Source organism: Sciurus carolinensis, chromosome 4, assembly GCF_902686445.1.
Source record: "Sciurus carolinensis chromosome 4, mSciCar1.2, whole genome shotgun sequence".
NCBI classification, from domain to species: domain Eukaryota; kingdom Metazoa; phylum Chordata; class Mammalia; order Rodentia; family Sciuridae; genus Sciurus; species Sciurus carolinensis.
Window position 1 is genome coordinate 137,315,654 of NC_062216.1, and position 25,506 is coordinate 137,341,159.

General features: G+C 37.8%; 1 protein-coding gene across 5 annotated transcripts in view; it reads left to right on the top strand.

The window, feature by feature from the left end:
• The window catches only part of Syt1 (synaptotagmin 1), a 512,448-nt gene that overhangs the window by 461,678 nt on the left and 25,264 nt on the right, over positions 1-25,506 (top strand). The window lies entirely within an intron of this gene.

The following is a 25,506-nucleotide window of genomic DNA, read 5'->3' on the forward strand; positions in this document are numbered from 1 at the left end:
AAAAAGAAATTAATAATTCAGTCAGTTAAGATTACTGTGACCCAGTTAATACAGAAAGCAATTTATCTATTCCAACCACGTATAGACAATTCTGAAAGCAATGCTTTAGACTCCTCTATCTGCCTCACTGTACCATCTGCCACCCCATCTCCCTCTCTAATTTCTTATGCTCTTTGGGAAAAAAAATGGATTCTGAGCAACTCCACTGACATGTTCCCTTGCTAACCACTTATATCCCCATACTGTTCCATTTCTGGAGAGGAAGGGCCAGAAATACTGCCTTGTCAATGTCTACCTTGTTTCTGGAAGCTATGGTAAAGACTGCATTGAAGAGGTAATATATTTCTGTGTATTTGACTATAATCTGCTCTAATGCTTTAGCATCTAGTCATGTGCATTATTTTTAAATCAGACAAATGCATACACTGTTCATGCAGTCCAGAGAGCTTAGTGATAAGCGCCCAATAAGTGCTACAGGTATGTAACTGGGTATTAACTTGAATTGCAGTAGACCAGTAGATATGAACATGAGGTGGGATATACTTAGGAGGTTGTAAAAATGGACATATGATTTTACTGGAAAGGAAAAATTGACAGCAGTGACAATGTAGCTAGAAAAAAATACAGGCAGAATCTCAAAGAGCGTGACAGGCTTAACCTGTGTAGGCAATTGATAAACACTGATAAAGACAGATTGCTATGACAGTACAAAAAACAGACACTGCAAGATGATTTAGTATCCAAATACGAACCCGTTTAAACTCATAGAATCAATACCCATGAGAAGTTGATGACACACAGCCCACACTTATTCTCATGTCTCATCTTAAAGGTTGGCACATCAGAAGTCATTCATTTGTAGATGCTTGACTGTTGGAATAGGAATTGATCATCTTGGATTTTTTATATTAAAGAAAACTTATTTCAACTCACATCAGTAAAATCTAATGCCTAATTATGACCCATCACAACAGGTTTCCACCACAATATTTCTAAAAACTAGATCATGTGTTCGTTCTTATTAATCTTTCAAGTGCTCAAACATCTGGTTCCTAAATTTAATCTTACTAGTGACATATCTGAACAATAAAGTTATTTTGCTTCTAAGTATATTTATTTGGTCATTAGATGGATTAGCTTGTCCACCTAAAATTATCTTCCTAATTGCCATTATAAATGGAATTAAGTTAAGCAGATGACTCTCATGAGAATCCCAGAGTTTGAAACATTTTCACATACCACACTGTTTCATTATATTATTTTTTCAATGTCAAGATAATTTTAAAGGACCCAACACATATCAGACATTAAACACATTTGTGAAATAAATGAGAGGGAGAAAAGAAGAAAGTGGAAGAAAGAAGACTTTATGGAAGAGATATGAACCAACCATGTTTGCAATTCAAACATTTCTCTGATTTATTTATAGATGAATGAAATAAACAGCTTCGCATTTATTACAGACTTTGATGTGAGTCTACTTGATCCATAAAGACATTTCCCCTCCTATTCTGTGTGTAGTATATACTTTACTCAAAGAGTATAATTAAAGAGGAATAAGAATTCAGAATATATCAAAGAGAAAGATCAATTTAAACTGATACAGTTTATCAAAAGCAACATTAAATAAAATATTGATAGCATATTCAGTAAAGTATCCCAAATTTTCCCAATTTTCTAAATTAATCCTTAATAAATTTAAAGACATTTGTTCTTAAAATTCACAGGGCAGCATTAGGAAAGTGCTCAGCTGTACCCCAACCCAACTATTTTCATTATCATATTGTGGCTGCAAAATATTCAGTAATATTCTATATCTTAAATAAGTTACTATATGTAAAAATAGCATTTTAATTGTTAAAACTTAAACATGAAGTTATCTACAACCATTTATATACACCAAATACTGTAATTTTAGAAACTGAGTGAGATATGTAGTATATTGGCCATTTTATATGTCAATGCAAGAAGATTTCTGCCCCAAATTGAAACATTCTATTTCACTTGAATACAAATTTAGGAGAATATATTTGATAATCCTACAGCATATTGAAAGTAAATATTAATTTAAATATTAAATATTTGCATATTAATTTAAATGCTAGTCTAGTCTTTTTCAACATTCTCAGTACATCAAATCACCTTGGGTGGTTTTTAATACAGATGCCAGAGCTCCATCCAAGTTGCTTAAAGTCCACAGAAAGCAACAATTTTTTTTTTGTAGTTTCCCCAAGTGATGCTAATCCAGTACAAAATTAAATCATCTTATTCTTTTCTGATTGAAGGTAAATGAATAGAGCTTTTTTAGTCAAAGAATGGAGGTTTTACAAGATATATATACTAAGACTAAGGGGACATAATCATAAGTGGAGAAAATTGTGACTCAGATATTTTGTGTGGTTAGTTGACAGATATTTTTCAGATAGTGTGTAACAAATATTTATTAAGCATTTATTTAGTGCCTAAGCATGTATTTAGTGTCATGCACTATCATGTCAACTCTGGGACTAGGGAGGATTGTGTGATACCATGCCTTTAAGGAACTTATACACTCATAGAGGGAAACAATCAGCATGAAAATTTTGGATGCTGGGGGTGCTAATGAAGAAGACAGGCAGAGTTAACAGGGTGATTGAAGGGATAGATTTAGCTCTGGTGAACAGAGAGGTTTCTTTAAAGGGATGACATTTGAAAACCTGGAGGAAGAATTTTTCAAGCAACAAAAGTATGTGCCAATGTCCAAAGATGGGAAGAATTGTTGTATATTTGACATTACCCAGAAGGCCATGTGGCCAGAGTGAAGATACTACTGGGAGAGCAGAGGGGAGGAAATACCAAAGGCAGGCAGGAGCCATGGGAAAGTAGTTGTTCATATTCCTGTTATACTGGGGAGCAGGCCGTCAGAGGTTTTTAAATGAAAGGATGACAAGATGTGCCTGCACTGTGAAATGTTACTCTGGTTGCCGTGAGACAAATGGTCCAGGGAAGGAGGTCAAAATTAGAGTCAGGATCCCCACTGCAGCAAGATAATGGTGGCATGGTACTGGGAAGATCCTCACTGGTTCTCTAAATAGTACAAGTCATGCTATATCTTTATCATTCTTTTGGGTCAAAAACCACTATGCCTCAAGTCTTAAAGATGAGGTAGGAGAGACATGATTCACATAAAAAGGAGTCATCCCTATATTTGGGGGAGGTTACTAGGGATTAAACCCGGAGGCACTTTACTATTGAGCTACATCCCAGCCCTTTTTATTTTTTATTTTGACACAGGTTCTTCTAAATTGCTTAGGATCTCACTAAGTTGCCAAGGCTGGGCTCCAACTTGCAATCCCCCTGCCTCAGTCTCCTAGTCACTGGGATTAAAGGCGTGTACAACTATTCCCTGCCCCAATATATTTTTTCTAAGTATACGTGGTATTCTAATCCAAGCAGCTTCCAATCTAGGAAAAATTTAAATAAAGTTGTCCACTGTAAATTGTAAATTCTATATTACTAGGTAGAATTGAAATCCTTGAAGATTTCATTTTTCCACAGAAAATTCTGGTGAATATTTTTAGTCTTATGAAAGAAGTTAAGTTCATGCTACAAATATGAGATTCTGAATTAGTGCTTAAAGCTGAAAGTTAACCTTCTCATTGAATTAATTCTAAATACAAAATATTTTTTATATTTCTACCAATTTTATAATTTGTCACTACTACATTTCAGAAAGGATAGTCAGTATGCAAGGTTGAATTGATCCACAAAATGTGAAGAAAGTTGGGTAGGATGGGCCTTGTTATGACAGTCTAAGATCCTCTGAACTTGTAGGAACACTTGTTCAAATATCATTGAGTGAATTTCATATTTTAGGTAGACTACTAAGAACTGTGTTTATACCAGATGCTATATTGTGTTTAATAATTAACTTGACTTTTAAACAAATCTGTCTTAAAATAACTTTCGAATTATTATGTTCAATTCTTATCTTGACTTTGTAATATTAGCCAACTTGACATTAATTTTCCCGAAGACAGGAATCAGATATTCTTGTGACATAGGAATCTTCATGCCTATTGTGATATAAAATATATAATAGGAAAACAGTAATTAGCTGTTGGATAAAACATACATTTAATAGAAGAGGGTCCCTCTACTCCAGAAGTCAAGAATATGAAAGATTTTCAATGATTAAATTAATATTATCTTATACAAATTAACACAGAATTTTTTTAGTAATAAACGTGCTAAAAATTTATAAATATAATTTATTGATAGTGATATTTCAGGGAGAACTTATCTAAATTTCTATTTTAAAAAGAAAAGTTCTCATATACGGTATGGGCATGTTTTACAAACAGTTCAGTTTGAGTAGGAGAGAGGAGAGAATTGATATTGGGGGACAAAAAACAACTTCTCCACTCAACAGCAAATCCTTTAACAACATTTTTGTCACAGCCCTGGCAGCCAGTTCACTCCAGACCTCTACTCCAAATCACTGTCCAGCTCAACATGATCATACAAATAACAAGTACTGTAGGTTCATGTCATCTCGACTGCCTTCTCTGTGTTTCTGCCTATTTAATTAGTCAATGTTGACATTAGTACATGTTCCAGTATCACACTTGGTCTCCTTTGAAGTCTTGCCATTTTAGAATCTTATTATTTCAATGATATTTCTGTTCTTGGAGGATTGGAGTAGGGAAGGGAAGGGGAGAGAAGGAATATTTATCTTTTTTTTTTTTCTTGATCTTTTCAAGTTTTAAAAGGGTTTTTGATATTGTTATTCTTAAATGCAGATGATTATGTGACATCATAACAAATTGTGGCAATTTGAACTTCTTTTAAAATTTTAGTCATTGTCTTCAGAAGATAGTCTCAAAGAAAATAATAATATAAAAGAGAAAGTAAAAATTCAGATGTGATATTATTTAGATGTAATATTTTCTTTATAGTCAAAGTGTCCAGCTATACTGCCAAAAGGATAAAATAAAGCCTCATTGGTTTATTTGTACTAGGAACAGTCTACATTGTTACATTTATCTCACATTCCATAACAAATCAAGAAAGAAAGCAGACTATGTCTTTTCAAGTACATTTGATAACTGCTAAAGGATTTGTTTTTAAAGTTGCCTTTCCATATATAAATGAGGAAAGCAATTGAAATTCTCATGTAGAAGATATTAGAGTAAAGAAGAGGCTCTCAAACTTTGTGGAGCTTCAGGATCTTCTGGTGGTCTTACTAAAATGCATATTTGTGGTCCAATCCCAGAGGTCTAGGGTGGTACCCAAGAACGTGCAAGTCTAAACAAGAGCCATGGGAGGTCAAGGTGGCTGATATAGTGCAACATTTTGAGAACCACTTGAATAAAGGATACTTTGCGCTTCTTAGTTGAGAACTAATTTTTTTTAACTAATCAGTAACACTCACAAGAATAATGTCATTTAAAAGAAGGCTTTATAGTTTTTTTTTTGTTTGTAGGTTTTTTTGTTTTTGTTTTTGTTTTGTTTTGTTTTGTTTTGGGGATTGAACCCACAGGCCACATCCCCAGTCCTTCTTATTTTTTTTATTTTGAGACAAGGTCTCACTAAGTTGCTGAGGCTGGCCTTGAACTGGAGATCCTCTTGCCTCAGCCTCTGGAGTCACTGGAACTACAGGCTTTACAAATCTTTTATCAAGTTCATGAGTAGCACTGCTGGACACACCAAACTGACTAGAGCAAATCTGAAGAGCTTATCTGACCTTTGTCTCTAAAGCCAAGATGACTAGAACATAGCAAGACCCACCCTTTCTCCTGCTCCTCCTGGATCTCTATTTTTTCTCCAAGAATATATGAATGATACTCTCTCCATCAAATGCAAATGTCTCTCTGTATCCTCTCCCTCCTCTATACCTGGTTATCCTTTATACTTACAGGCATAGTATGACCAACAATACTTATGTCTCATGTGGAGATTGGGTGGTTAGATGAGATGTGGATAGAATCAAGCACAATGCACATTAGAGGTCCCTTCTCCTACCAACTGCCAAAGGGGAGCTTCCTTTCCCTTCTCCTAGAACTTCTGGCCTCTACATAGTGCTACATGCGTTGGTCTATGTGAAGTCCATGCATGAACTTGAAAACTCAAAGCAAAAAGTGAATAAGTATCATATTATCATTCACCCCTTTAAACAATCTATAAATTCAAATAATTAGCCATCAATTTGAAAGACCCTATATAGTTAGCCTTCTGTATCCATATGTTCCACATCTCCAGATTCAACCAATTGTGGGTAAAAAATTTGCATCTGTATTGAGGATATTCACACTTTTTCCTTCACATTATTTCCTAAACAACAGAGTAATAGCTATTTACATAATATTTACATTGTATTTGGCATTATGAGTAGTCTAGAAATGACTTGAAGTATACAGAAAGAAGTGTATAGGTTTCATGAAAATACTACATCATTTTATATAAGGGATTTGACCATCTGAAGATTTTCTTATCTCCCACAGGTACCAAAAGATAATTCTCCTAGAAGTTAGGGACAGGTCATCTGGGTGCTGGCTCTATCAAACAATGTGACCTTAAAGAAGCCTCAAATTTCTCATGTCTGCAACCCCATATGTAAGATGGATACAATGCTACCTAGCTAATCTACCTTTCATTTTTATGATATATATGACAAGATACTTTGAAAAGTAAAAAATACTAAACAAGGGCCAATGTAATATTGGTAACTAAGTTGAATAATGATATTAACCAGAAACAAGTCAACCACTTTCACATAAACCAAGGAAAAGAATGTACCATAATACCCTCCTTAATACTTTCCACCTAACATTCATGAAGTTGGGAATGTGAGTCCCTCAATGATATAGCTTATAACAAAATCCAGGTTTGCCTCTTTCCACTATTGGAATAAATGTCTTTTCTGAGTACTTTTCTCGGTCGTTAGATTTCTGTAAAAGGAATTTTGCTTTTCAATCTCTTTAATTTACCCACAAGAGATTACCACAGGGCACGGTGCCACATACCTATAATCCCAGCAGCACGGGAGACTGAAGCAGGAGGATTGAGCATCCAAAGCCAGCCTCGGCAAAAGCAAACTGCTAAGCAACTCAGTGAGACCCTGTCTCTAATTAAAATACAAAATAGGGCTGGGGATATGGCTCAGTGGTCGAGTGCCCTGAGTTCAATCCCCGGTACCCCAAAAATAAGAAGAGATTATCACATGTAAGAAAGCTATTAAAAGTAATCATAATAAACTCAAGCTTCTTAGGGAGAGATTTACAAGGCAGCCTGTCCCTGGGGCTTACTGGTCACAAGTTGCCTTAGTACTGGTAGCCAAATGCTTATTGCAGCACTTTCTCAACAGCAGAGCCCTTCAGGAACCTTCTGACACTGGAGTTGATGCTCCAGCTTGATATTCCACCCCTTACTCAGACGATAGCAATTTGTCCTAAGAAAAGTTTCCGTTGACCTACATGCAAACCCCATGCAAACCTCTTGCTGGAATGCAGCCACTTTCTGGATCTGCCATATCCCACTTGGCCAGTAGGTGCTGCCCTGTAAACATGCTCCATGTTCAGATCTGAGCACGTATTCCAGGTTTCAAACTTTGGGAGAAAACAATCTGGGTTTCAAGTTTGATGAAATCTTTTTCACAGTAGTTATCTAGGATTGATCAATTCTGAAGGCTCTGATTTCTGTTAACTTCAAGTTAACACAGATAGCTTGAGAAACACTCTCTTGGAGGGGCAGCCCAAGAAACAGGTTCTCACCAGTGTTGCCTCAGTGCTGCAAATCTCAAGAGCCCCCTAAGATCAATCGCATCAATGCCAGAGGCATGGGGTTGGGGACCTGCAACAAAAGATGAAGAGAGAAAGCTCAGTAAAGCTCATGACTCCCCAAGAGCTGTTTTGATGTCAAGATCTCTGTGAGAGCTCATTAAATCCTCGGTGTGTGAGGTAGGGTTAGAGAAAATCAAAATGAAGATAAAAGTTGTACCCCATTTGTGTACAATGAATCAAAATGCAGTCTGTAAAAATTTTTTAAAAAGGCATCATCTCCATCCATCTGACTATTTGTAAAGCATTCAGTAATCAAAATACCCCAAGGAAATTCCACGTGAATCCCCAGCATAAAAAGGGTCTACATGAGTTCTGGTTAAATCTCAGTCTAGATTAACACTTACATATATGCTTGAGAGACACAGTTTCAGCGTCCTGTTGTTGACCACAAACAAACCATTAAAAGGAACAATTCAAAGCATAGTCCTCATGATGAAGAGGCAGTAGGGACCTGTTCTTGAGGAAACAGTAGTTGCAGGAGCCATGAATAGCCAATGAATCTGAATAAATGATAATCACTAAATGACAGATGTATGAGAGAAAATCAACCTTATTAGGATGATTCTCCCAATGCTTTTATTTTCTCAAAAATATTCATAAAAAAACCCATGTTTCAACCAAAACCTAACTGAGAATAAAAACTTGTATTAAGGCTCTCCAGAAAATCATAATGAATTGAGAGAGAGTGGGGACAGGGATGGGGGGCGGGGGGAGGCAGTTGGAGGGAAATTTACCTTAATGAATATGTGCACTCAGTTATAGAGACTGGAAAGTTCAAAACTTGCAGAGTCAACTGATAGAATGGAGACTCAGAGAAGAGTAGATGTTCATCCCAGGTCTGTCTGACATGCAGAATTCTCTCCTCCTGTGAGTTGGGAGTGGGGGTTCTTATTTTCTCAAGGTCTTAAACTGACTGGATGAGGCCCACTTGGTGATATCATTTTATTTTAATTACCTCTTTAAAGATCCTATCTCCAAATAGTCCCATTCTAAAATACTGGACATTAGAATTTCATGAGAAGACATAATTCATTCCCTAAGATATCTGAATGGATTTTATTATGATCTATAAATTAGAAAGAAAAGGAGAAAGATGAGGAAGTTTGGTAAAGATGTTCTTTTTCTTGGAGCAAAAATTCTCAAAGTGTCGTGCCAGGCCCACCAGCATGAACATCACCTGGGAAATGTTAGAAATGCAAATTCTAGACCTCACCTGAGATTCGCTGAGTCTGTGAGTGGGGTCCGGCTATGTGATTTTAATAGGCCCTCCAGGTGATTCCAAAGAAGGCTACAGTTTGAGTATAACCATCTTAGAAGTTGCTTGATTACAAGAATTTTTTATTTCTTTGCTTGATTACCTGTGAGAAAATTTCTAACACACATAGGTATGACGGTTGTTTAAATTGTGTGTTTTGGATTAATATGCTATACTGAGTCATAGTTTCTAAATGGGCCTTGGATTCACTTTACTCTTGTAAATTGTAAATTAAGCCAGAGTTCCAAGGATAAGCAACATAACAACACTGCAAAGGAACTTGGCCTCTGAATACAGATTTTACAGGGTAAAAGCAAAACTGTGGGTACCCAGTAAAGCTAATTTAACAAATACCAGAGCAGTCTAATTGCTGTCTGTCTGGTTGGAAGCCTCAATTACCTTATGCAACTCCCATGAATGGCAGGCTAAATTATACCCTTTGAACTTTAGAAAATGCTTTCTACTCTCCTTCTTTAAAATGGAACACTAGACATAGAACTATTGAGTGCCTACTTTTGAGCAAAGATCAAATTTATCTTTTGCCCCCAAACACCCTCACAACTTTAGTCTCTATCAATTCAGTGGCCAATAAACAAGCCTCTCCCTCAAGTCCTTTGAGAATCCAGCATCAGAGAAAAAGTTCTAATTCATCTGTGAATCATTCTCAGTCAATGTTCAGATCTACAAACAAGGGTACACATGACCAACTAAGCTGGAGAAGTTAGCTTCATTTGAGGCATATGTGCTACCTAGTGACCAAGTATATGCCACTAAGGTAGATCTTATATCCAGGAAACTCAAGTGACTTGCCCGCAAAGTTCTTAGCAGATAAGATGCTAAAGCCTATTGCATAATGCAACTGAAGTCAATGCTCATGATTATTTATGTAAATTACATGTCAAGAATTTCCAAGGTCTTCAGGATGAAAGATTATTATTTGTGGAACCTAATTTTTTTATATCAGTTATCAAGAAAAAGACTGTCAGGGAGCCTTTTCTTTTGGTCTTGACTCTAAATGTACCTTCTTTGTGACTTTCTGTCACAGAATGACAACTGTGAGATTAATACATTTGGGCAGGCCCTATGTGAGTGAAGCTTCAGAATTACTTGCCAGTTGCATTATTTAACTGTGTCCAGATGGAACTGAGAGCATTCTCACACTGAGCAATTATACCAGCAGGCCATCGATTGGAAGGCTGATGTCTATTGCCACAAGAACAAGAGCAGTCCCACTTCTAGAAGCCGTGCTCCATCATTTTTAAATAAAAAGAGTGTTTGTAACAAAATTTCTAAGGAAATGGAGATATTCAATCTGAATTTTCCTTTACTTCTTTCTGATCAAATGCCATCTGCAAGAGGCTCCACACATTCTTGTACAATGTTTGTACTTTTTTAAAATCATTGAATTTCACAGAAAAAGAAGCATTCTTTAACATGAGAATTTTTAATTCCTAAAATTCCAAATACACAAGAGGACATATTCCCTAGGGTTCTTGGACTTTTTAGTGAGCACCTTCTTAAACAGAGGCTCATAATTTAAGTGTCAATGAATTTAACTAGAATTATATAAACTCCTAATATGGGTTCATCTGTGGGAAATACAAAAATGGATCCATTAAACAAACATTTATGATCCCTTGCTGTGATCTCAGGTGTTATGCAGGAATTTGACTAATGAATTTGTAATCACAAGCACTCACTAACTCTCCAGCCTTCAAGGCACAGTTGAAGGTAAAGTGTATGTATTTTAGTTAAGAATGCACTAAGCGGCAAGTAGCAGAAAACCCAAATATAAGCAGTAATGTTGATAACATGGGGATTATTTTCTCACATAACAAGTCAGAGGTGGGCCTTGGTCCACATTCTCCCTGATGCCATCAGGGGCTTGTGCTTTTTCTTTCTTTTCAGCATCTCCATCCTCAGTACACTGTCTTCTGCTCCCATGTGTGTCCACTCATGAAGCAACTGAAGACAATGGCTGTTGCAGCCATGTCTCCCCCTTTATAGAAAGTAAATTGTTTCCCAGGAATCCTACTCAAATCTCCCTTGACTCTAAACTAGAGAGGCACAGATTCACTTTTATTGGAAAGGTTAAATAAGAAACCAAACCGAAATGATCATGGCTGGCTCTTAAGTATGAGATGGTATAGGAAAGCAAGGGTTTGGAACAATTAATGGGGCCCTGAAAGAGGGGAGAATGGGAATCTACAGGACCAAGTGGGGCATCATTAATATAATTCTGCATAGGATCATGAAGGTCTAGGTGAAGGGTTCTCTTTGGATGACTTAGTTTGCTAAAGTCCTCACGAAAGGAAAAACATCATGGACAGATGGTCAGACACTATCTGAGCAAGAGTGTACATTGCACTCACTCTGATGACTAGGGTGTCTGCAGCCACCTATTAAGCACTATCCCCAGCACAGAGAAGTCTTTGAGGTAAGTCTTTGCCTCTGAGTTCTCAGACTCTCAACTCACCCCCCAAAAAAGTCTAAAAACTAAGACTGGGATTAAAAAAAAAAAAAAAAAAAAAAAAACAACTATAAACCTGACATTAGGCACATCTCTGTCTAGAGAACACAGTATCAGTTTACATCTGCTTTTCCAGTGTTTGCTCACATGCCCTGATTTCCACCTTATTCTGTACACTTTCCAAAATTTCCAATAATTATGTAACCTAAGTCAATGTCATGGCAAAGTTGGTGGCAGCAGAAATGAACTTAGGCCAAAAGAGTTAAAGAAACTAGGAGATAAGGCTAGTTCTAGTGCTATCATTACTCTCATATTACTTCTTTATGACCTGTCCACATTAAAGAAGAAACAGGAAACTAATGTTGCAAACACTAACTGAGCAGCTCAGTGTCACCTTCTCTGGTCTCTATTGGTGTTCATGAATTAGTTCAGGCTTCAGAGTCAGAATCAGGATTCGAATCCCAGTTCTGGCATTTACTGGAGAGTAATGTGGGACAATGTTTACACTCTGTACTCTTCTGTAAAATGCTTATCCAAATAGTACCTTCCCCTTAGAATTGTGGTGAGGAAGAAAGTGAGTTAATACTTGAAAGTGCTTGAAAAGTGCCTGGCATATGTCCGCACTCATGGAATGTCTGCTATTTTTAGGACAGCTGCCATTTTGATCCTATGCAGAGGCGAACTACACTGCTTTAGAAGTCCTAAAGACCTTGATTCAAATCTCAACATTATCTCTCACCATCACGAGGACCCTGCACAAATTAATTACTTATCCCCAGCTTTAGTTTCTTCATTCATTAAAGGGGGATAATAATGCCTCCTTCATAGGGCTCCAGCAAATATTAAATAAGATGACATATGACAGTGCTTAGCACAGGTTCTGAAAAATAGTCAGGTAATTTGTCTTTTTTTTTTTTTTTTTTCCTCCTCTTCTATGACTCACTCTTTTTTTTTTCTGGATTTATCACTGGAATTCCCTTGGGGTGATTTGTTACTCGTGACTAATCATACTCTGTCTACTTCTCTCATTAGTATTATTTGAGTAAAACAAACTTAAAATTAGCATTATGAGCTATCTTGGAAGGAAAATCGATTCATAAGAGTAGTCTCTTATGGTTTTGAGAAGAGATTATCCAGCAAATATGGAAGGATCTTGATGATGGGAGAGGTAGGAGTCTGTTACCTACCGTGACTCCTTAGCACCAGAAATGTACTACCATTTCTCAGACCCATTTTCCCCCGTCACATCCCAGTGCCCTGAGAAACTGTGACAGCAAAGCATAGCTCGAGTCCTAGAATAGTTACCCCCTGTACCATACCACTGGGGTGGCTTCAATTGTCATATTCTCAGAAATACAAATATTAAGCTCTGAGAAGTTCCACTTTTTTGTGTATTAGTGTCACCCAATTCTTGACCTCACTTTAGGTGGGATGTGTCTATCTACAGTCTAGAGTCTGTGGTTCTGAGGCACTTAAAATTCTCTCAATGGCTCCTCTCGAAATCAGAAGAGGGTCTAATGTTCTATGATCCTTGCAACTCCCAAGCAAGAAAGGATTTTAGTTGCAGAGTGGAAGTGTTTATCCTTCATTCAATATATTCAGAGGAGGAACACACCACTGTCTTCTTTTCCTCCATCATTGGTCACAGCTATTCCTTATCATGACCTTTTCTTTTCAGGCCCCTCCTCCTACAAACAGGAGTTTCACACCCTCCGTCCTGTTCAAACTGATCACCACCAAAAGGTGTTTCTTCCAGACGAGGTTGAATAAGGAACCTCTAATGTATGGGGAATATTCCTCTCACCTGGAATCATTTGGGCTCTGCCCATTACACTGAGTTTAAAGCAAATTTATGTAGACGGTTCTTGGTGAACCACTCGGAACAGGAGATGGCAGTAGCAGCCAAGGATTTGGACGCCTCTTTCCCAGTCCTGACAGAAGGCATTTCCCACTCGTTGGTTGCCAATTCTGGGCTGCAGCTTTGCCTCACCCAAGCCAAGGTGGCTAAATAACATGCCTGAAGTTCCAGTCCTTGCTGATTCTTGCAACTCTTGAAGAACCTGAAATTGTACAAATTGAAGGGCGAACAACCAAGTAAACTGGGTGGGAAACTGTAACTAGGTCTCATTGCAAAGGAAAGGAAAAGCCCTCCAGAAAGTAATCAGATGATATTACTTAGGTTGACAGTAGTGAATTTATTGGAAAGAGCAAGGATTTCAGATCCAGTGCACATTCTTACCTACTGAGACCTTGAGCAAGTTATTTAGCAAGGTGATTCAGCCCATGCCCTCACATGGATTAGGGGCATAAGGAAGTCTCTTCTTAGACTTAACAAAGAAACAAAAATAATAGTAACAATAACTAAGAAAACTCACTTGGTAATTGTGACATGCTATAAAAATACAAGTGAAGGCATTTTTATTGGTCTTAAAGTATTCTCCTAAATTGTCCCTGCATTTCCAAATTCGCTAGGCTGATTTTCTTTTCCTTTTTTTTTTTTTTTTTTGGTCCAGGTTATGTGACCAGAAACTGTTTGACTATGGATCTATTATTACTCTGATAATTACAATTTCCCAGAGAGTTATGGCGCACAAATTACTTTGTAATAGCTTTAAATTCTTTGCTTCATCCTGAGTCTACAATTATGCACTCACCCATGCTCCTGTCATCTGTTGTCTTGATTTATGAAGCCTTCTGTTCTCTGATCTCATTTCTTACCTCTGCCTCCTTTAAAACTTACAAAATGTGGCTGCAAGGTCAAATTTCTCATCATTACAGCATCACATTCTCAGGTGTAATCATTACTGTCTTAATAAAGCAGGCAGTTAGTTCTACAATAGTCTATTTAAACCACTAGATAATTGCTCAGCCTCCACTATAAAACCTCCATTTTGTCTCTTGGTCTGATTCTAAAACCACGAGATTGTGATTTGAAACATCTATTAATTTGGCTCATGTATTAATTAAAAATTTATTTCTAGCCAAGTATGTGATAGATCAAATGCTATGTATAAAAAAGGAAAATATAATTAATCATAACCAATTTCACTTAAATCAAAAATCATGTAACCAGAAAGTCTTCTGGTATCTGCCATCTACTCAGACCCTTTTAAAAAGTTAGGGAAAATATCTGAAATTTAAAGTTATTGCAGACTCAGTCTGGTATTAAACTGGAAGATTTATGAGGTATGCAACCACACAAAATTGTCGATGTGGTTAATAAGGTAAAGATAGATTATTTTCCTTTGCTCCACTTGCAACCCATAGTGGATTTTATCCACAGTAAAATTAAACCTAACCAGGTTCTTATACCTGAATGGCCAGGAGGCATAGAAATTTCCAGCACATACTTAATAGAGAGTGGGATAAATAACAAGACCATAATCTAAAGCCAGTCCTCAGTTTTATTATTTATTTTGCTGCCTTGATCATTTTCCTGCACTCATTTGGCTTGAAGGCATAGACATTCCCTGTTGGTTATCTCCACTTGGCAGTGCGTTTCTGCTACACATTTTGATTCCTAATATGGTAGCAGGAGAGGGTTTTGTATGAGTTCCAGCAAGTTTCTCTGGGCTTGTGGAATGCGGTGAGGAAAGAATCCTACAGAGATGAAAACATGAGCATTTGCATTGATACAGAGAAAAAAATGAAAGACAGAAAGAAGCAAATGTCTCTCTTAATTTTTTTTTCCCTTTTCTGGCCACTTTCACATATAATACTTCTCATTTGGGGGGCGTGGTGAGGGAATTAATGCTGTATTCTTTTATTGCTTATATTTTCATAACCATTGCAAAAAACATTTTGAAATGTCTGAGTTTTTACAGAGGCAATTCTACCGAAACAAAATTTTCTTCGTGATTAAGGTTCAATCCTTGAAGCACCCTGCACCCTGGCCCCACAAGTTACTCGTGTAATTATGAATCTGGGAGAAAAGTTTCACATCCCCAAAAGAGAGTGACAGATCATGTTGTCTATTCACTAGGTACAGATTTCACTGTTTGTCTATGTTTGGTACCAATATGAACTAATGCTAAAGAAATTACTTAATATCCTATCCACGTATTGATTGGAGTTCAACACAGTATTTCTCTCAATATCATAAATTATTTTCCAGAAATAGGTATTTGGTAAAAATTCTTTAAACAATGTATCCCAGATGAAGGACTTTTATTTTAGTAATTGGCTCCTTTTCCCTGGGTATATTTACTATGGGTCTTTGTACTTCAGTAAGATCCATTTGCACTACTTTCAAAAGGTCATTATTTTTATCATTATTCACTTCCCATTTAATGTACTATTTTTATGTAATTAAGATTTACAGGGCGAGGATGTAGCCCAGCGGCAGAGCACTAGTCTAGCACATGTGAGGCCCTGAGTTTGATCCCCAGCAACACAAAAATCAAATAAACAAAAGAAATACATTTGCCATTTAGATTCCAAATTGATTATATCAACATTTGAGGTCATTGTCTATATAGCTTATTTGATGCTGCATCAAAAGAAAATCATTAATTAGAAATCTAGAAATCCTAGAAATTCAACACAGATACTTGTAAAAATATAGTTTAAAAAATTTTTTTTTAGTTGTCAATGGGTCTTTTTAATTTTTTTTTATTTATATGTGATGCTGAGTATCCAACCCAGGGCCTCCCCCACACTATGCAAGTGCTCTACCACTGAACCACAACTCCAGCCCCCAAAATATAGTTTTTAGTAACAATCCAAATATTTTATTTTTCTGGACAACTAATTTTAAGAAGCTCAATAAAGTATTCTGATTAGTTAGCAATAACCACAAACACAATTAGTATATTAGTTAAGGTCAGGATTGCTCAAAACTAATTGAAAATCCAAACATAACAGTGAGGATATTGAAAACTTTATTTCTCTATAATATGAACTAGTGTGAAGATAAGCAGTCCCAAGCTGACAAGGGTCTCCATCCATCAGAAGGATCCTAGGGTGCTGTCTTGCTTCTCTGCCATTCTCAGCATGACTTTCATGTCATAGATCATGAGGTAGCCGCCACTCCAGCCAATATAGTCAAATGAGAAAGGAAAAGGAAAAAATAAGGGTCAATCCATGCCCCTTTTTGAAAATTCTCAAAGCCCCACATAGTATTTTCACTTACAGTTCTGTGGTGAGAATCGAATCTTGACTACTACCAAGAAAGCTGGGAGATGTGGTCTTTAATTCTGGGTGGACAAAGTACTCAGCTAAAAACTGGGGTCCTAAAACTAAGGGCAAGGGATGAGATGGGTACTGGAGTAGGGAACACATTGTCTTCTTCATAGTTGGGTTCTCTGACTCTTTAATTTATTCTCATGGTCAGAGTCATAGAATGATTTGGTTTCTCCACACATAGTCATGTTTATTCAAATTTTAAATGGCTTTCTGCTCCACTAACATAAATCTATATGAACTGTAGAAAATCAGAATATGCAGATAATTAGGAAAAAATTAAACCACCATAAAATTTATCACCTAGAGATAAGAAGGGTTAACTCTTGTGGCACATATTTCCAGGACTGTTTTCATGCATATATGTGTATCTGTTTACTTTCCTGAATAAAGTTGGAGCATACAAAGCATATTATTTTTAGTTACACGTAGAGAACTCTTTCTGCGTCAATAGTCTTTACATTATTTTAAATTGCTATTGATGAAATCTTGATATGATCATTCCATAACGTAATTAATCAATGCCCTACTGTTGAACATTTCAGTCAAGATTTTCTATATTATAATTAACATCTTTGTCACTAAAACTGTGCTCATATTCTCAATTACCTTCCTTAGTAGGTAGTTCTCTGTTCAAAGAGTATGTATGTCTTAAGGATTCTGACATGTCAATTCTTCCCCAGAAAAATTTGTATTTTACATAATCACCCTCCCATCTGAGGGCTATACCCTTTGACCAACAATGAACATGATGTATTTTTTTTTCAAGTCCTTGCCAATTTGATAGACTAACATGTCAGTCTTGTTTTTAGCATGTCTTTGATTACTAAACATGTCCACCACCACCCCCTTACATTTAGTCTTCATTGTTGTGAAAAGATGTGACAGGATAGAAAAGGGCTTATGGGCTCAGATTTGGAAATACTAACTGCAGGTGTGGAAACCAGTCTTTGGCCCTTAAGTCATTCTTCTGCAAACTCCTGAACGGAAACTCAAACGGAGAGGTTGTCCTTTCCTTTCTAAAGGCAGTCAACACATCTGCCACTTGACCTCTTCAACGTAAAGTAGCCCAGCTTTTCTCTCCATGGTCTAAGAAAGAAGCCACCCTGGTCTTGTCTCAGGTTGTGTTGAACTTGAAGGACATCGCTTCATATTTGATTCATGAGTTTTCTCCCAGCACAGTTATTCCCTTGAGTTGACTGTCAAGCTCTCACTTCAGCAGAGTGGCAAGTGAAAATATTCCAAGAGGCTCCAACTTAATCCAAGTAGTCAGTAAACCACAAGATCTGTCTGCTCAACTACTTTTATTCCAACTGGGTTATTTCCCATCTAAATTCGTAACAGCTGAAAACAACATTGTGCCTTAAACTATCTGATGATGTGTCATGTTTCACTACCTTTGAAGGCAAGGGGATGTACATTAAGTATCCGGATCACAACATGCCAGTCAAACAGCTGTTTGTATCATTTCCTGATGTTTGCTAAGTAGAATTTCAAATACCTAGGCACATGCTATGTGTAAATGGGATGGATATATTTTCTTGCGTCTATGTTGTATAAATTACTCTGGAGTAATTAATTCTTTGCCCAAGAGCTAAGCAGTAAATCAAGAGGCAATCTAAGAGACAGTGTGAGTACGACAAGATAATTCTCAATTAGAGTATAAGGACAAAACTTCAAATAATTGCAGGCCTAAATAGTAAGGTACAAATGCAAACAGGAGGAATACAATAAATATCAACCTCTTCCTGCAAGATTAAAAATTAAATATTGAACCACAACTTTTTTCTCTGTAAGTCAAACAATTCTTTCCCACATATTCAAGGAAGACTGATATACATTTTTTGTTGTTGTTTACACGTTGGGCTGGGCCTTTTACAATGACTCACTTGGAGCACACCCCAGTGAAAATTTAGTGGGCAAGCACACAGTACACTGTAATCCCAGAAGACTGTAAAACATTGTAGGATGTGCCCCTCCTCCATCCTGAAGTCTATTTTTCTCCCTGTATGGGAAAAACTATTTATAAAGCCAAGAATCATTAAATCAAAATGCAAAGGATAGAGAAAATGAATAACTACATTTTGAGCCACAGTTGGTACAAATTATCGTGGTTTAAGAATACATTGTGCATACCAGGAAGACAAGTAATTCAGTGAAGCTGGAATATGGGTGTGCACCGGGAAGTGGCAGCAGATGGGGATTCTGAGTGTGCTGGCAGAGTTGGGGCACACAAAGTCCTTATATGTCCTGCTATTGCAAGATGGAAGCTTGTCTTGAAGCATGAATCTCCCAGGAGCATTGCAGGTACTGTCAAGGAATGCCCCACTCCAACCATTCAGCCCAATTTGTATGATCTTCTCCCCTTCACTTCACGTAAAAGTCCTCTACCTGCAATCTTGGTAGAGAAGTAAAACCTGTTATTTCTTATCAGCAGATCTTCAGGGTAACAAAGGGAACACAAAGAGCAGCTGTAATTGGAGCTGGAGATGAAAGGAACCTGATAAATATAAATAAAGGGAAGAAGGCACCCAATCTAAAGCAATGACTCTTTCTTCTAATAAGAGTGGAAAAAGTCAGAAACTTTGAGGACTTCAAGGATTACAGCAGGTTTCTGAGAGGAAGTGATATTTGTTGTCCCTGCCATACTTGAAGCAACACCTTCAGGACCCTCAAGAATTAAGTGGCAACAGGACTCAGAAAGCCATTTCTAGTTGGGATACAAGGATGGGCAAAACAGACTAGGCTGTGTTCTCAGGGACCACCACCAGGCCATATGGTTTTGCAGGGCCTTATTAGGAAACATGTACCTGAAGGACTTAGAAAACTCCCCTTTTTGGATTTTCCATTTTATTTACTTGTTTATGTAGAATCGTTCATTTGTTTGTTTAAAGTTCATTTTTAAATTATAAAAGTAATGTGTGTTCATGACAAAAAAGTAAAAATAGAATGAAAATATGAAATCTGTCCTTCTACCCCCCAATACTTTACCCTTCCACTTAGAGATAACCACTGTTGAATTGTTTTATGTGCATTCTTTCAAAAATTCTTACCACATATATGCATAACGTATATTATGTATAAATACTATCATACTATTTTACTTTTCCCATGAACTTACTTGCTAGAGTAATAAAACTATGATGCTGATATAGGAGGGACTCAGTGAGGGGAAACCTGGCTAAAAAGAGGATCTTGAAGCTCTGTTGCAAGACACTTATATAAAATAGTATCACTTGTCTGTATCAAAGAAAAGAGGTTGCTGGAAATTTGGGGACACAAAAAGTCCCACCAAGCAACTATTGGCTCTATCCCTTCAACATTTTTGTATCACAACTCATATATAGTTTCCTACGGTGCTATTGTGTGAATGGGCTATTTTTTTTTGATCATTCCCAATAGTATACATACAGATTGAATGCAGGGTTTTTGTCTTCATAAACCCTACCATTGTAATCTCCTTGTACTTGTGATACTTACCTATTATATAAATTCCTGTGAGTAGAACTGCTGAGTAGAAGGGAATGTGCATTTCCCATGTTGATAGATGTTGCCAAATTGCTCTCCCAAAACATTGTTCCAATTATAGTTGATGCAAAAGACAGCCTTTAAGATTTCCTTGTAGAAAGTGCTGAGCTATGCTGCCACCGAACTGGTTCTGCTGGCTTAAGTCTCATGCTCTGCCTACCATTTGCAACCAGGATCCCAGTCATGCATGTAAGTTCAACCTTCTCTGAGTTTTTAAAAGCTCAAAACAAATTGCATTGGTAATGTGAACTGTAGGGTGGCTTGGTTCCATCTGCATTGGTCACCATATTTGTTTTTGCTCTCAGGAGTGTTAATTGTTCTCAAAGTGTTAACATTCCAAAGTCAAGGAAAATTCTAATGAGAAAGCAAATTATGAATAGAGGATGGAGCCATAAAGGCCAACTTTGAGCTACTGCTGTCTGGAAGGCAGAAAGAAACAGAGAGATGAGGTCAGGAAGTTAAGCAAGACTCTTATGTGACACATGACCATTTAGGTCTCATGGAGCAAAAGGTGTGGTAGATATTTGCCTGAAAGGCCCTTGGAGGAGTTCCTTTGCTCTTTCCATCTCATGTTTAAATGCTTCTTGGACACAGTTTCACCTTCATTAACATTCACTTTTTTAATGTATAAAAATGCTCTTCTAAATAGGATTTGGGTTCATATTCATACTTTTATATTAGAATAACAAATGATCATTATATTTTAAAGGATGTAAAAATATGATGGATAAACAAATGACGGCATTGGTAATTCAATTTCATATTTTGTCAAATAGCTTTTTAAAAACTCAGCTAATAATGTACTATGCCTTCTCATACATAATTTATGTTATTGATTAAAATCTAAAAATAAAGACTCAATCCAATTTTTTTTTTTTTTTTTTTTGCTAAAAGAGTAAAAAATAATCAGCCATGTTAATATTTTAAACAGAAATCCACTAGCTGTTCACTTTTGCTTTAAAGAAAAGTTTGGGACTAATAAAGTCTAATAAGTGTGTGCTATTGATGAAGAAAGGAAATATAAAAGGAAAATTTGCTCTTGAAAACAGTTACACCTTCAAAGAAATACAAAGAGAATAGCTTCTTTGTTGGTCAGTAAGAAACCGATGTTTGAAACCATGAGTAATAAAGAACAAAAACGCAACAAAAGTTCTAATAGGGATGTGTGTGCATGTATTCTTCTATTCTTCAAGTTTCCTACGATACCAACAGTGATGTATTTTTAACTTAATCTAAATTGTAAAGCATGCATCAATCATCAGTCATCAAAAGTGTCTCTGACAATTTGAAGCTGCACAAAAACTGTAGAATAATGAACATTTTCCTTTACTCTTCCCTGCTTCTATAAAACTGTAGAATAATGAACATTTTCCTTTACTCTTCCCTGCTTCTTGTCATTAAAACCTGTGTCTTTCTCCTAATCTAAGTTTTACTTTTATATAAGACTAGGTATGTGAGAGTTTGGGGGCTTTCTTTGTTGATTGGTTGGTTTTTCTTCTTCCAATGACATACAACATATTTGTCAAAGGATTTTAAGGTCATGTAAATGGTGAGGTAATACTATGCCCCATTGCTCAGGCCTCCTAAATATCCTCCCCCTACTCAGTCTCTTTCCAGGGGCCTGCCTCAGTGAAAGCCCTTCCCACCTCCCCAGTGGTGCCTGCAGCCCCACCAAAAGCCCAGGCCCCTTGGCCCCTGCCATCTCCGTCTGCCTGGCATCCTCCACACTATTGCCAGTGACATTTTCTTAAATCAAAAATCACATTATGCCCTTTTCCATATTTAATTGACTTTAATGAGCTTCTCACTGCCCTTTTGATGAAATCCAAATTCCATAGAATGCTCCCCAAGCCCCGTCATGACAAGGCTCAGGCCACCCCTCCAGTGGCTTGTTTGTTCCCCATGTACCTATTCTCAAGCTGTAATAACTTCACATTTCGAAGTTTTTGTGATTGTTGGTGCTCTTCTCAGTCTCCCCTCCAAGCCCCCCACCTTCCCCCAGTGCAACATGGAGAATCCTCATTCATCTTGCAAGGCAGTGCTTCTCCGACCTTCTGGTGCCTCTCAGTCTCCCAGGGCTCTTGTTACAATGACAACTGCTTCTGCAAGCCTGGGAAGGCACCTGAGGCTCTGCAATTCTAACAAGTTCCCAGGTAATGCTGGGAACACCCATGGACAACAGGCTCAAAACTGTGACTCTGTGAAAAAATTCTCCACTACAAAGCTAAACTACACACAGCCTGAATTGCCATCTCTTGGTGTTATTAAAGCGGTCTGCTGATTTGAAAGTTAAATTCTTAGCTCTCAAATTCATGACTTATTACCACTATCTTCCATAGGTTTGTGGGCAATAGAATAGAGTCACTCAATTTGTGATTCTTTTTACCAGGATGTAAGTGTAGAGCCTGGTTAAAAGAGCCCAGGCCTGTTAGTACACCCAATTATCTCCGTGGTTGTGTGTGTCCCTTCACCACCTTCCCCTGCACAGCACAGCCCTGCTTGTTTTCAGAACCCCTGGCCTCGCCACAAAAGACAAGGAATAGACAGGTTGTGCAATACTTGGTACCTCCAAGATGTTAGCAGGTCTGAGTAGAAAGAGAATTAGCAGAAACAAGCATCTGATCGAAGTTTCTACCACCATGTCGTGAACATGACAAGAGTGGTCAGCAGTAATTGTCCTAACTATGGTACCAGCAGCCCTGAAATTCGGTCAGTGGTACACCACGCCAGAGGTACTACTTCTGGCATCGTGGTTCTAAATGGTGAAGACGCCTACAAATCACCTGGGAAGATATTTAGAAAATCTGTACATCTGGGGACCCATCCAAGGCCAGCTAATTCAGAATCTCTGGAGATAAGGCTGAGGGGTCAGTAGTTTGGGACATTCTTTGAGTGATTATAATGTGGAGGCAGAGCTGACAGCCACGGAGAGAGGTACTGTCTTCACTAGATGCTCCAAGTCCCCTACAGGTGCCTCAAAACAAACCCCCAAGCCTTAGTGCAACCACTCACAGCCAGCCTGAGTCTCATCACTGTAGGCCAAATAAAAGCAACAGCAAGTTTTGCCTTTTCCTCATGCAGTACACACTAATGGCTTTTTCTGTTTTGTTTTTGCAATGCTGGGCATTGAACCCAGGGCCTAAGAATTTGTTTATTTCCACCCACATCTTCCATCACATGGTTTATGTTGAGAAATTGATAAGTTGAGGGAGAATGTGAGGGGCAGAAAGAAGTTGAATTAATTTAGAAAACAGAATTCCAAATCAGCTTCATTTCATTTCCTCTAAGTCTTAATAATCTAGCTTGCTTTCCTTCTTCCTCCACCTGCTCCTTTCTCCACCAACCCATCAATCAGAATGGTGAGCTCACAGCAGCCGGCAGCAGGTCAGGTGGGATCATACTGGCCAAAGGAACTGAAAGTTCGATGTGGAAGTTTCCAGATAATGGGATTCAATTACATTTATAAGCACAGACTCCTCCAGTATGGCTGCCGCACTGCTGAATGCAGAAGGGCACTGTGCCAACCACATGGCAGGCACTCATAAATTTTAGTTGACTCTTAGAGCTCCTCAATTTTTTTTAATGAAATAGTGCATGCATACCATAAATATAAATAATAAAGTGAACTAAATGAATAGTTACCAGGCTAAAGAAATCAAACCAGGCACAGTGGCGCATGCCTGTAATCTCAGCAGCTCAGGAGACTGAGGCAGGAGGATCACAAGTTCAAAGCCAGCCTCAGCAAAAGTGAGGTGCTAAGCAACTCAGTGAGACCCTGTCTCTAAATAAAATGCAAACTAGGGCTGGGGATGTGGCTCAGTGGTCAAGTGCCCCTGAGTTCAATTCCTGGTACCCCGCCTCAAAAGAAATCAAACAGAACATGTATCCTCAAATATCCTGCATACCTCTCCCTCTCTCCTCTCTTCCATTTTCTCCTCCGAGGTAACTGTTAACTTGAATTGGGCATTTTCACATTTTATATTTGTCACTCTAATATTTGTTTTTACTACATACACATTCAGTTTGTTTTCACATGTTTTTTGACAGTATAAATAGTACTATACTCTATGGGGGTTTTTTGTGTGTTTTTAAGCTTTATCTAAATGGCGTCATTATATTATGCTGCACATTATATTTTGTAAATTATATTCCCCAAATTATATTCTGGAGCTGTACCCAGGTGAATTCATATAACCTTGTTACTTCTTATTGCTATGTTGCGTTCTATGGCAGGTAAATAGTCCCATCTGATCTATGGACATTTGAGCTATTTCCAGTTCCTTACTGTCACAGAAAATGCAACGAAGAACATTCCTACCCCTGCCTCCCTGTGTAAATGTGAGCAAGCATCTCTAGGACATTCACATGCCAGTGGGATTGCTGGACCAAGGGTATGCACATCATCAGCTTTTCTAGACCCGAGCAAATAACACCCCAACCAGAAGTGTGTGAATCTGCCCACTGTTCACAACCTTGCCACATGGGTGGACAGACTGCTAAATATTTTTTTCTTAAAAATCCTGAAGAGGGCAGCATATCTTGGCAATTGCTGCCCTTTCCATATCATTCCAGTTCCTGGGTCCCTCTCCTCTTTGCTCCTGGAAATCCTGTGACCTTTTCTAAGTCAGTTACTCTTCAACCCACTCGCTCACCTTGATCAGCTCCTGGCAGTCTCCTAGAAGGACAGATAAATAACACTATCTGAAAGTTCCTTCCCACTTTTCTATTCCGCATTCCTCACACATTTCTGTCTCCTAACAAGAAGGGAAGGAAATAGAGACAAGTCAGTCTTGAATTTTGAAATTCTTTTTCCAGTTCAAAGTAGCATAAAAGAGGCATGATGTGCGTAGACAGCCAAGCATTCTGGGGCAGCGGCCTGTAATCTGATTAGAAGGCGTCTCACACCCTCCTAAACTGCTTATGTAAATCAGAGAAATACTGAGGAGGAGGGAAAGGTATGGCCAAGTCCTGGTGGCTTTGTTTTTCTTCTGGAATAAGAAGTATTTACTCTTTTGCTGTCTCAGTTACATTGTTCCTGGTTCCCTGAGGAAGAGAAAACAGTGTTCGGTTTCAGAACACCTTCTAGAATTTCTCTCATTTTGCACTAAGCTGAAGTTCTGCCACGTCCAGAGTTTCAGGGTGGTAAAGCAGCTCAAAGGTGCATTTCTTTAAACAAAGTAGGTGTGAAGTGGAGCCTGGGCTTAAAGATTAGAAACAGCTGCTTCAGGAGGCAATCGTGCTGCTAATACTTT